Consider the following 12,113-nt stretch of genomic DNA (forward strand, 5'->3'; position numbering starts at 1 on the left):
CCAGATCAAACACAGCACCCCTCCAGCTTGGTATAGTAACTCCATAATTAGTCAGAGATCCCTACCACAAATAACATACCACACAAAAATGGTTGAAATATTCAGAAATCTGTTGCTATAACCAAAGTAGCTGGCAACAGGGAGCTTCTCTAGACAGCTCCCACTTACACACATAAGAAAAAAACAAGGCCAAACTTTACCTCATCCTTGAAGGAAAAGGTACCTGAAACACCTGTGAGGAACAGTGCTGTCACACAAAGGTGGTAGTGGGAAGGCTCAACACAAGGCATCCTACACTATATGGAACTTGGAGAGGGGCACAGGAAGGAAGTCAGGCTTGTGTGAGCCTGGCCTTAGAGGAAGTGATGGAACTCACTTGCCATGTGAGGTCAGAAGGTCACAGTGGAGAAGCCTACAGCACAGGCTACTGTGCTTCTTATTTTCTGTCTCCATTAGAGTCCTGTACAAATTGTCTTCTGTACTTAAGTGGTGTTTAGGTGCTCCAGGGAGATAGCCTCAGATGATCTCTGAAGATCTTGTTACCATTGGAATCATGGACCCTGAGCTAGGCTGGGATAAGGGAAACCTTCCCTGCTCTGCTATCAGGCACTGGAATGCATTACAAGTGGAGTCTTTGAATTGCCTTTTCCTGTGAACCTTGAGAACTGGGAAGGCAATTATCTGCCAGGAGGGTTGGGGCAGTTCCAGTCCCAAGGCAAAGGGTCATAATGAAAGATTCTGGTTGACCTGTGGATTCTCAGTGTTCAATCACTGGTGTGTTTTTTTAAATTTATAATTGCAATCAAATTAAATGTTTAGCAGCAGCAGCAGCAGCAGCAGCAGCAGCAGCAGCAGCAGCAGCAGCAGCTGCCTCACCCCCAAGTTCTTCCTAGTCTATTTTAATGGAATTACTATTTGATCTGATACAATGAAACATTGTAGCCTTCTTCCAAATGCACATTTCTCTCCTGTGTAGTTTTACTGTATTGAAATCAAATACCTTTGTCACAGTGTATTTCTAGAACCTGGGTTGCACCATTTCACTTCACTGGCCCATTTCTCCTGCTTTGTAAATTAGGTCTCCTTTCTCTCTGTCATTGAGCAGAGATCCAGGATACTTGTTCAATTATAAGTGCCTTTTTCCTGATACGGTAACTGCTTTGATGTTGTGTGCTTGCTGTGTTTGTGACAGTCGGGAACATTTAGGAACAATTCGATCAAAGTACAGTCTGGTGTTGTACTTCAGGGTTTCAACTCACATCGCATCCAAAATAAACTTGTTTTCTCTTCCATATACTCTAGGATCAACTGGAATAGGGGGATTAAATTGGGAGGGAGCTAGGAGAGCAGGGTAGAGCAGGAGGTAATGTGGAGAGTACAGTGTTGTTTCTTTGTGTGGGTTGGTCTAAAAACCACCATGGCTGACTTATAGGAGTCTAACAGAAGGAACCTGAAAACTAGCCAGTTTAAACTGGGAGAAGAGCTTTACAAGTAAAAACACCCTGAGAGGCCTTTGAATTCTTTAAGAGGGAATATATTTATCAGGTTTTCTATTTAAAGTGTATGTGAAAGCAATAAAAGAACCAGGAGTGTTCATTCCCCAGGAGGCAGAGGCAAGTGGGTCTCTGTAAGGCCAGCCTGGTCTACAGAGAGAATTCCTGGCCTCCCAGAGAAAGTCTGTCTTAAAAGACCAAAGGCAGAGACAGAAAAAGACAAAAGTCCATGCAATCCAAACATGCCATTCCTATTCCTGGTAAAGGCTTTGTAATCTTTCGGGAGGGGTATTGTGAGAGAGGGGGAACAGAGACAAACACAGACATTCACACATAGAAAGAGACAGAGACAGAGACACAGAGACAGAGAGACATGCACACAGGAGTGCCCACACACATGCACACACAGACACAGACACACAGACACACAGACAGACACACAGACACGGGGAGGAGAGGGAGAGGGAGTATATAGAGGAGAGGGGGAGAGGGGGAGAGGGGGAAAGGGGGAGAGAGAGAAAGTGCTTAAGGGAATTAAAGCCAGGACATCCTTCTATTATGCTAGGTAAGAACTCTCTCCTGTGTAGTATCCTCTGTAGTTCTCTCTTTCCATTTATGTATAAACAGTGTCTCTAAATCGTCAGGGCACCCTTGAACTTTTTGTTTTCTTTGCCTCACAGCCTCTCCTCCCAAGCAGCTGGGGTTAGGAGATTGTACCTCTAAGCCCCACTTCCAGTAGGGTTCTCTTTGAAAAGTCCTTTTCTGTGAGGACCCCTTACCATCTCTCCAGACTGTCTTTTGCTCCCTTTTTCAAGCATTTAAAAAATACCATGCCTAAGAATCTTTTGCAGGGAAGGGGATAGTGAGCTGGGAAGGCCTATTTTCTTCATTTCGAGATTCTGGTAATAAACATGTCATAAATATAAATGCCAAACTCCGGAAATGCAGGTGTAGAGCGTCAAATTCTATTTGGACTTAAATGATGTGGTGTTTTGCTCTAAATTCTACTGTGCTCTCCGTTCCTCAAGTCCATGCATTTCCTTAGGGTGCTGCCTTTCCAGAGTACTGGTATGCTGCAGGGTGCTCAGTTCCACATCTGTCTGCACTATTTCAAAGTTTCCCTCCAGCCCACACAACTATGCCTAGAGCTAGAGGTTAGAACCATCTGTCCATGCTCATGAACCAACCACTCCAGATAGGTGTGGTGTTTTTTTTTTTTCTCTGTACTAAAATTAGGACAGTCCAGTCCCGTTGTTAGACCATTCACACCACAATGTAGTCACCAATCAAAGGCCAGAGGAAAATCAGATTTTCACCACTGCAGTTTCCAACTTATTTTCATTTTCCGGACCTTGGAATTTTCCCCCTTTTAAATGGGTGCATTATCCCTAATATTTTTATTTTTTATTTCTTATGTTATCATTTTATCCAGCATTACTGTATCTTTAATGGCAATTTTAAGTCTCTCGTTTTGCCAGTTCAAAAAAAAAAAAAAAAAAGAAAGAAAGAAAGAAAGAAAGAAAGAAAGAAAGAAAGAAAAGAAAAAGAAAAACACCTAATACTTTTCTTCAGTACAAAAGGTAATCATGACGGAATAAGGCGCTGAAGGGGTTCTGTGATACGAGATTTTCACGGCCTAGCTGGTTTCTGTAAAGCTTACAAGGAAAAGCTCGCATTGCAACTTAAGTGCCACGACGTGAGAAATATTCTCTTGCGTGTTCACTGCTGTGTGTCCCTTGTACCTGATAATTCAGGTACTTATCATCGGAAAGGGAGAAAAAAACGGAAGGAAAAACATAAGTCCTGACGGCTGAAGGGCCAGTCTGTGAGTATGTCCTCCAATATGCAACCGGACTCATCTGCTAAATGTGGCTGGAGAAAGGGGTAAAGGGGTCTGGCCAGGCAAGGCCTTCTTTCTAGACGGGCCTGTTATTTTCTCTTTCTACAGGCATTTTGTTACTTTTCAGTTTGGTCGCTGAGCTTTTCAGACAGGATAACCCTATGTATTGCAGGCGCCATTTTGAGGGAATGACCTGAATAAATGGTTTCCTGACAGAACTCTGACCACGGTTCTGCACAGGACTTGTTTCAAAGGGTCTTCAGACACGGTTCTGGGGGGCAGGGGAGTGGCTCAAGTCTGTACATCTGCGAGGCTCCGGCCTAGCTCTGCACTGAGCACTGTTCCTCGCGCATGCCCCATGCGTACCCCTCAGATACTCAGATGGGCGACGTGGGTCCCCAGGCCCCCCGGCGAGGGCCGAGCGCTGCCGCCCATTGGCTGAAGCCCAGGACAAGGCCAGCCACCCACAGTCTTTCCCTAGGGCGAGCCACCCACACCTCAGTGTTTCACAGGCTCCCGCCAAGTCTGCTCAGCTGCCTTGGAGGCCCTCGGCTCTCCTTCAACAGCCACCTTGGCTTTTTGCCCGTTGGCGGCCAGGCTGCCACTCCGCAGCTGCCCTGAGAAGCTGCTAACCACATGGCTTCAGTGGTGCCACCTTCGAGTTATTTTTGCACCAGACTTCCGGCCGCCATCACGGTGAGTCTAGGGGAGGTCCCGGGTGACAGTGAAGACCAGCCCTAAGCTGCAGACTCCTTACATGGAGGTTGAAATTCGGCTTTTTGGGTGTAGCACAAAGAAATGGGGAGAGGGCAAAAGGGGTTCCTTCGAATTTCCGGTTCTGGGTTCCCCCACCAGACAGCCACCAGGGTAAATCCTGGAGGGCGGGAGTCGTGGCCTTGCTGACTTTGCGGCCTACACAAGCACTGAGGGGCCCCAGGAAGATGGGGGTCGGCCGGTGGCCAATGGCAGCCCTGGGGACCTCGGGCTGGTCCAGGGTGGGCCATGTGCAGGACCTGGGCATCCTGTGACAGCCCTTTCCCGCCTTTGGGCGGAGGTGCCCAGAGGAGTAAGCCTTGGGTCAGGCCCGCGGCCTCCCACGCCCCACCCTGCCGCACAGGCCCTTGTCTGGAGCAGCTTCCGGGTAGGAGTCAGTGTGGGCTCCTTTGCCAGGTGGCGCCTAAGCTGGCAGCCTCAGAGCCTGTGGACTTTTGGATTAGCTGCTGTGTCTAGGGTGACTTAGCAAGTATGGTTATTGGGAGGCTGGAGGCGGGCCTTCGAAGGCTGCCATTGGTCAGGCTCTGTGGACAGTGGTGCCTGAGTGGTGGAGGCAGCTTTGCCTCAGCTGTGTGTTTAACTTCTGGTGTGCATGGGCTGGGGGAGAGCCCTAGAGGCCTGAGCTGGGTTGAGGAAAGGGTGGAGGAGGGGATAGCTAGACAGGACACGTGCTGTACCCCACCACAGGACGCTAGCTTTAGATCTTCCAGGATAACTTAGGCTACAGTAAGACTCTGCCTCAGAATCAGTACTGTAAACGTTGATGGCCATTTAGTCACAAATCCATTGTATGTTGCATCTTGTTTATAATTTTTTGCACTTTAAAGGTAAAGGAAGAAATTCATACAGTTTATGACAGATGTGAAAATTAAGTGGGACTTTTGTAAACATTTGCAATAATTGAGAATCACAATTGTGAATTATCTATTACAATAATTAAGATCTGACAATACCGGGCAGTTACTCACTACATTAGTTTTTGAAATGTGAGGACTTCAGACTTTATATTAGCTAGTATTTGTGACATACATGGAAATTTGCCTAGTACAGTGATTTAATTGCATTTCAAAAACGTTATCCTAAAATCTTTAATAACAGTATTCTCAGCTTCTAGCACTATTTGTTATGTGGATATTCAAATATAATGGAATATGTTACTGTACATAATAGCAAAGTTTGTGTGTGCTAGCCTCCAAGTTCATTGCTGGTATTCTAACATTTCCCGTTAAGTCATAGCACATTTGGAGATATAATTAATCTGCCTTAAATTTATTACAATTTGTTTTCAGTATGCTATTACAGTCTATTGGTGGGTAAGATTATACTTTTCCACCAGTGTCAGTAGTGGGCATGTAGATGTGTGGAAAATCTCAACTATTGGGGTGAGTGGGGACCAGAGGCCAAGGCAAGAGGATCACTTGAGCCCTTTAGAAATTCAAGTCAACTTTGGCAACATAAGACGTCGTTTAAAATCTGTTGTACTCAAGAAATAGAGGCATGAGTTTGAAGCCAGTCTGGTCTTCATAGCAAGCTTCAGGCCAGCCAGAGTTACATAATAAGGCCCTATCTCTTAAGTTTAAAACTTAACACTTTCTTGAATATCAAAATTTGACTTACAAGTATTTGGTTGTGGAGTGGTTTTGATCATATTTTAAAAGAAGTAACTAAAGCGTTTATCAGTAGTGGGTGTTTTAAATACAACAATATTGAGCATACTGTAGGCATTAGGTCTTATTAAAATGGAGTTCTTTGCTTTCGTGGTTTTGAGTGCTACCTACTCAAGGATAAGGACCAGGATATGGTGTGCTTTCTTTAATACAGTTTACACTATTAGGGTGAAACCGATTTTATGTTTACTCTGGTGAAACAGGTAGTTTAAGCCCAAATCAAGCATCCTATAATATTTACTGCTTTATTTTCATTCTCAGTAAACTTTTCTCAAACATTCATTTTACTTTAGTACACAGAATACATTTAGAAGACATTTGAGATTTTTTTCTAATTTTTGTAAGCAAGCAAACCACTATTATGAACAATGAAAAGCAAGTTCTCCCAAACAATTATTTTGATCTTTAGTTCTAGAGGTACCCATTACAGGATTTTTCATCATATCCCTGTACAGGTTTTGGTCCCAGTAATACTTTGTTATGGGAATCCATTGTTATGGAAATATCCCTGGCTGCCTACCACATGCCAGAAGTTTACTTCACTGGTGACATCCAGAAATGTTCTAGACATTTAATAGTACCCCTGCAGTACTGAGAATCAGTGCATTATAACTTATACTCTGGTTAACTGGTGAAATATTACACTTCTAAGTTGAAATATATCCATGTATTGTGGTACAGACACCAGTAAAAAGAACCATCAAATGTAAATATATTGTAAATTCATCCATACAAAATGGGATATTGAGAAATGGAATCCTATAAAAGTTAGAGAACTAATGTTTTTTGTTTTGAGTTTATTTTTGAATAAAAAAATTGAGTAGAGATGGATAGATTGTCTATTAGTAAATCAAGTCAAGTCAGGTTCTAAATAGTGCAGAAGATGCATAGCATATATACTAGTTCCATTTAGAATAAAACTGAAATTGTAAGATAGTGAAAGAAGGAAAAAATTTAATAATCTTACTCCCTGCCATTTCATTAGCATGAAATAACACAAAGGGGATTTACTGTTCAAAGGAATAAGGTAGTTCTCATGTAGGAAACAAAATAGAAAATATGGCTTTAAGTAGATAAAAGCGAAACATGATTTGATGATTTTTCATTTCTAAAGTTTTTATTAAGTTAATATTTTAAAAACTAACTGACATTTTTAGCTTAACATGTATGCACACATATAAACAAGTTATGTATTCTAGCTTTTCCTTAATATTCAGTATTTACCTATTAAGTTTCATGAATCGATTTTGAGTGGATGTGACATAATAGTTTACTACAATTCAATTCAGTGAATAAGGCAGCTAAGATAGGAAAATCTAGTGGGGGGGACTTTTCTAACTTCATTGAAACAAATTCAAATACATCATGCTACTTTATACTTTATAAATTGAGTTCACCAATTTTAGTCATTATCAGAGCAGTCTGTCAGAGATAAACTCGGGTAAGCATGCTGCTTATAACGTAACTTAGTAAGAGGCATAAATGTAGGTGTTTTGACTAAGTCCATTTCTGTTGTGCTCTGTTGTATTGCCTCTTCCATACACACATTCCCAATAAGTTCTACTTAGAAAAATTCATCTTAACCAATTAAGAATCTACTGTATGTTGATTGAAGAGAGTTTGGATCAAAATCAGGAAAAAAAGGGGTTGTATGCGTAGAATATCTGAAAATAAAATATGGTATTGTTTCTATTAACTTCTGACAATTTCGAGATGGCACTGGGGCTTATATGGTGTTATTCAAGAAACGGCTATTTGAAAACATGCATTAAACACAGTAGTATTAGGAATAAGAACAGAATTCATTCATTTCTAAAGTCAGTCGGACATTAATGTGGGAGTGTTAAGATTTATATTAATTTAATAACAGAAGGGCAAAGAAAAAAGACTAATTTGAGAGTTTGATATTTTTCTGTTTGGGGTCTTAAAAAGCTGTTTTGTTTTCTTTGGAGTTTTAATATGCTTTTGATTCAACATACCCGGTAAAAATTAAAATTTAATAATTTAATTCTTCCCTTCCAATTTGTAGCCCTTTGAGCTCATTTCACTGTCTGATTTCTCTGGCTAGGACTTCGAGAACTATATTGAATAAGTAGGGAGACAGTGGGCAGCCTTGTCTAGGCCCTGATTTTAGAGGGATTGCTTCACGTTTCTCTCCATTTAGTTTAATGTTAGCTACCGGCTTGCTCTATATTGCTTTTAATATGTTTAGGTATGTGCTTTGAATTTCTGATCTTTCCAGGACTTTATTCATGAAGGGGTGTTGAATTTAGTCAAATGCATCTTCGAAGCTAATGGAATGATCATGTCGTTTTTTTCTTTGAGTTTGTTTATATAATGGGTTACCTTGATGGATTTTCATATATTGCACCATTCCTTCATCCTGGGATGAAGCATACTTGATCAAGATGGATGATCGTTTTGATGTGTTCTTGGATTCAGCTTGCAAGAATTTTATTGAATGTTTTTGGGTTGATATTAGTAACGGAATTTGGTTTGAAGTTCTCTCTCTTTGTTGGGACTTTGTGTGGTTTAGGATAAGAATAATTGTGGCTTCATAGAAGGAATTTGATAGTGCTCCCTTTGTTTCTATTTTGTGGAATAGTTTGGTATAGTACTCAACTCCATAATTAGTCAGAGATCCCTACCACAAATAACATACCACACAAAAATGGTTGAAATATTCAGAAATCTGTTGCTATAACCAAAGTAGTTGGCAACAGGGAGCTTCTCTAGACAGCTCCCACTTACACACATAAGAAAAAACAAGGCCAAACTTTACCGCATCCTTGATGGAAAAGGTACCTGAAACACCTGTGAGGAACAGTGCTGTCACACAAAGGTGGTAGTGGGAAGGCTCAACACAAGGCATCCTACACTATATGGAACTTGGAAAGGGGCAAAGGAAGGAAGTCAGGCTTGTGTGAGCCTGGCCTTAGAGGAAGTGATGGAACTCACTTGCCATGTGAGGTCAGAAGGTCACAGTGGAGAAGCCTACAGCACAGGCTACTGTGCTTCTTATTTTCTGTCTCCATTAGAGTCCTGTACAAATTGTCCTCTGTACTTAAGTGGTGTTTAGGTGCTCCAGGGAGATAGCCTCAGATGATCTCTGAAGATCTTGTTACCATTGGAATCATGGACCCTGAGCTAGGCTGGGATAAGGGATACCTTCCCTGCTCTGCTATCAGGCACTGGAATGCATTACCAGTGGAGTCTTGGAATTGCCTTTTCCTGTGAACCTTGAGAACTGGGAAGGCAATTATCTGCCAGGAGGGTTGGGGCAGTTCCAGTCCCAAGGCAAAGGGTCATAATGAAAGATTCTGGTTGACCTGTGGATTCTCAGTGTTCAATCACTGGTGTCTTTTTTTTTAAATTTATAATTGCAATCAAATTAAATGTTTAGCAGCAGCAGCAGCAGCAGCTGCCTCACCCCCAAGTTCTTCCTAGTCTATTTTAATGGAATTACTATTTGATCTGAAACAATGAAACATTGTAGCCTTCTTCCAAATGCACATTTCTCTCCTGTGTAGTTTTACTGTATTGAAATCAAATACCTTTGTCACAGTGTATTTCTAGAACCTGGGTTGCACCATTTCACTTCACTGGCCCATTTCTCCTGCTTTGTAAATTAGGTCTCCTTTCTCTCTGTCATTGAGCAGAGATCCAGGTTACTTGTTCAATTATAAGTACCTTTTTCCTGATATGGTAACTGCTTTGATGTTGTGTGCTTGCTGTGTTTGTGACAGTCGGGAACAATTAGGAGCGTGGCACAATTCGATCAAAGTACAGTCTGGTTCTGTACTTCAGGGTTTCAACTCACATCGCATCCAAAATAAAGTTGGCTTCTCTTTCATATACTCTAGGATCAAGCTCTGCCTTCCTCCCTCCACAGAGCACTGACTGAGCCAGGTAACGTTCTTTACCCACCCATCACTCTCCAAAGATCTTATTAGTGTGCACTGACACTTCAGCCATGAAAAAGATCCCCATTGTCTCCACTACATCTCTGTTTCCCTTCTAAACAGGGGGCTTAGTTCAAGGTCCTCCTTCTCTAAGCCATTTTCTCTTGGTGGTCTGTAAGCATTTCCATCCAACAATGTAGTGTAGGCACTCCTATTTTCGGGGAAGTCAAGACTTCTGTCCACTTTAGGTGAATAGGAAGCGCACTGGCTGGGTGACTAAGCCAGATCAGAGGCACACTGCCTGGGAGTGTACATCAGAACCCTGGTAGTCAATTACTGCTTGATATGAAACAATAATCCTCGGGGATTATTATGTTCCAACTTGGTCACATGGGGGATAAAAACAATGACTGGGAGCCAGTGATTTGAGTCAGAAGGTAAAGGTACTTGTGACATAAAAAGTGGGCTTCAGTCTCTAGGACAGACTTGGTGGAAGAAGAGGAGTGACCTCTGAACAGACAGACACATAGTCTCTCTCTGTCCTCTCTCTGTGTCTCTCTCTTTGTCTCTCTCTCTGTTTCTCTCTAAATGTAATAAAAATGCTTCAAATAAAATAAAAAATAGTAACTAGTCTTTATATCTTGTTCCCAGGGTTGATGGTGGAGCAAGTCACAAGAGCATCATGAATAGGACTTAAAAGGAGCAATAATCTACATACTATTTCTGGTACACACAGGAGATCTCAGCTCCAACTCTATGTAAGGTACATCCCTTCTCACTGTTTCACTAAAGGTTATTTTTAGCAGCCTCCTTGTTTCCATTTTTAATAGAATAGAATAGAATAATGTTCTATCATGGAATATGGATATGCAGTGTGTCCTATTGAAGTCCGTTAACAATGGATTCCTTCTTGACCTATTGGCTTGGGGATTATTTGCACATCCACTTGTCCATCCGTATTGAGCTTTAAAACCATTTTAGTCTTCTACTACAGAGTTAACTAACCTGGACTCACAGGGGCTCACAAAGATTGAACCACCAACCAAAGAGCATGCAGGGGCTGGACCTAGGCCTCCTACACGTTTGTAGCAGATGTGCTACTTGGTCTTCATGTGGGTCCCCTAACAATTGGAATAGAGGTTGTTTCCAACTCTGTTGCCTGCTATTGGGTCTTCTTCCCCTAACTGGACTGCCTGGTTGTGCCTTGGTGGGAGAGGATGCACTTAGGCCTGCTATGACTGGATGTTCCAGGGTGGGGCAGTACCCATGTGGGGCTTCCCTTTCTCTGAGGAGAAGGGGAGGAGGAGGTAATGGGGGAGGGATTTGTAAGGGTGGGACAGGGAGGAGAGAAGGGATGAGGGTAGGGGTGATTGGGATGTAAATTGAAAAAAAAACAAGAATCCCTAAAAAATAAAAACTGCTTTAGTCTTCTAAATCTAAGCTGATGATTCCAAAGAGAGAGAACTAGAACCCTGAGAGAAACAGATGGTGTCATTGAAAAAGAGAGGTGCCTGCTTAGCAAACAAAGACTGTCTTAGAGAAATGCACTCATCAATTCTGAAAGGCAGGTAGGTGTAACGAGGATCACTGGTTGGGATTATTCCCAGGATCAAAATGAAAGAACATATGAGAACTAGGGCTCTCTACCAAAGACATCTCCAGTCTCTGGACTGCACAGAGACGTCTCAGCTGCCTCCTCCACTCCCCCAGAGAAGGGATGTATTTTGAAGAAATGTGAGTCTTGAACCTCCAGGGTGATGGTAGGATGTAATTAAGGCAGAAGGATTCTGGAAGAAAAAGATTAAAACCAGAGCTTCCTTTTACTCCAGCTGCTCCAAACTAAAGAACTGGTGGGGCCTGAGCTTGGTCCCATCTGGTGGACACCTGGCCTCAAGCTCCTCTGGAAGCAACAATGGAACATTTGACATTAAATGAAGTAGACACAGAGAAAGCTGCTTGCAGTAATTTCACCCTGGTCGGGGTGCAGGCTAACGAGAGGACTTTCTCCAAACTGTCTGCTAGAGTCGTATTTCATTTAGGTGATACAGTGTCTTATCTAGAAAATCCAACAAAGTATCTCCAATCAGCCTGGACAAAATGTACCTCAGCAAGGCCATTGACTGCACAGGGTTGGCTACATGACTCAGGCAGGAGGGCTCTCTGCAAAGGGCAAGTGCTGAGATGACTAAGAATCGCAGGACACTGACAGCAGATGATCAGTCAAGAATTAATCTGAATGCTGAGAATAGGAACCTATGGGTGGGCCATAACATCCTGGAAGCATTGTCTGTAAGCACATATGGGAGCAGCAGGAGACCCTCAGAAATATGACTGCAGGTGAAGGCACTAAAATATACGGCAGAATCTTTAGACAAATAGGAGAGGAAGTCCATGGCTGATGGGCACAGGAGAAGTAAAGCAAACGATACAATATATG

The 12,113-nt window shown here is 42.4% G+C and overlaps 1 long non-coding RNA gene across 1 annotated transcript in view; it reads left to right on the forward strand.

Annotated features, from left to right (window-relative positions):
- The first annotated feature begins 3,746 nt into the window (after positions 1-3,746).
- LOC148004499 (uncharacterized) overlaps positions 3,747-12,113 on the forward strand; it is a 34,788-nt gene continuing 26,421 nt past the window's right edge. The window contains exons 1-3 of the long non-coding RNA XR_015624449.1: positions 3,747-4,029; positions 9,638-9,683; positions 10,328-10,439. This is a non-coding gene — a long non-coding RNA (uncharacterized LOC148004499). The remainder of the gene's footprint in view (positions 4,030-9,637; positions 9,684-10,327; positions 10,440-12,113) is intronic.

Source organism: Rattus norvegicus, chromosome 7 (genome assembly GCF_021556685.1).
Source record: "Rattus norvegicus strain SHRSP/BbbUtx chromosome 7, alternate assembly SHRSP_T2T, whole genome shotgun sequence".
Classification (NCBI taxonomy): Eukaryota; Metazoa; Chordata; class Mammalia; order Rodentia; family Muridae; genus Rattus; species Rattus norvegicus.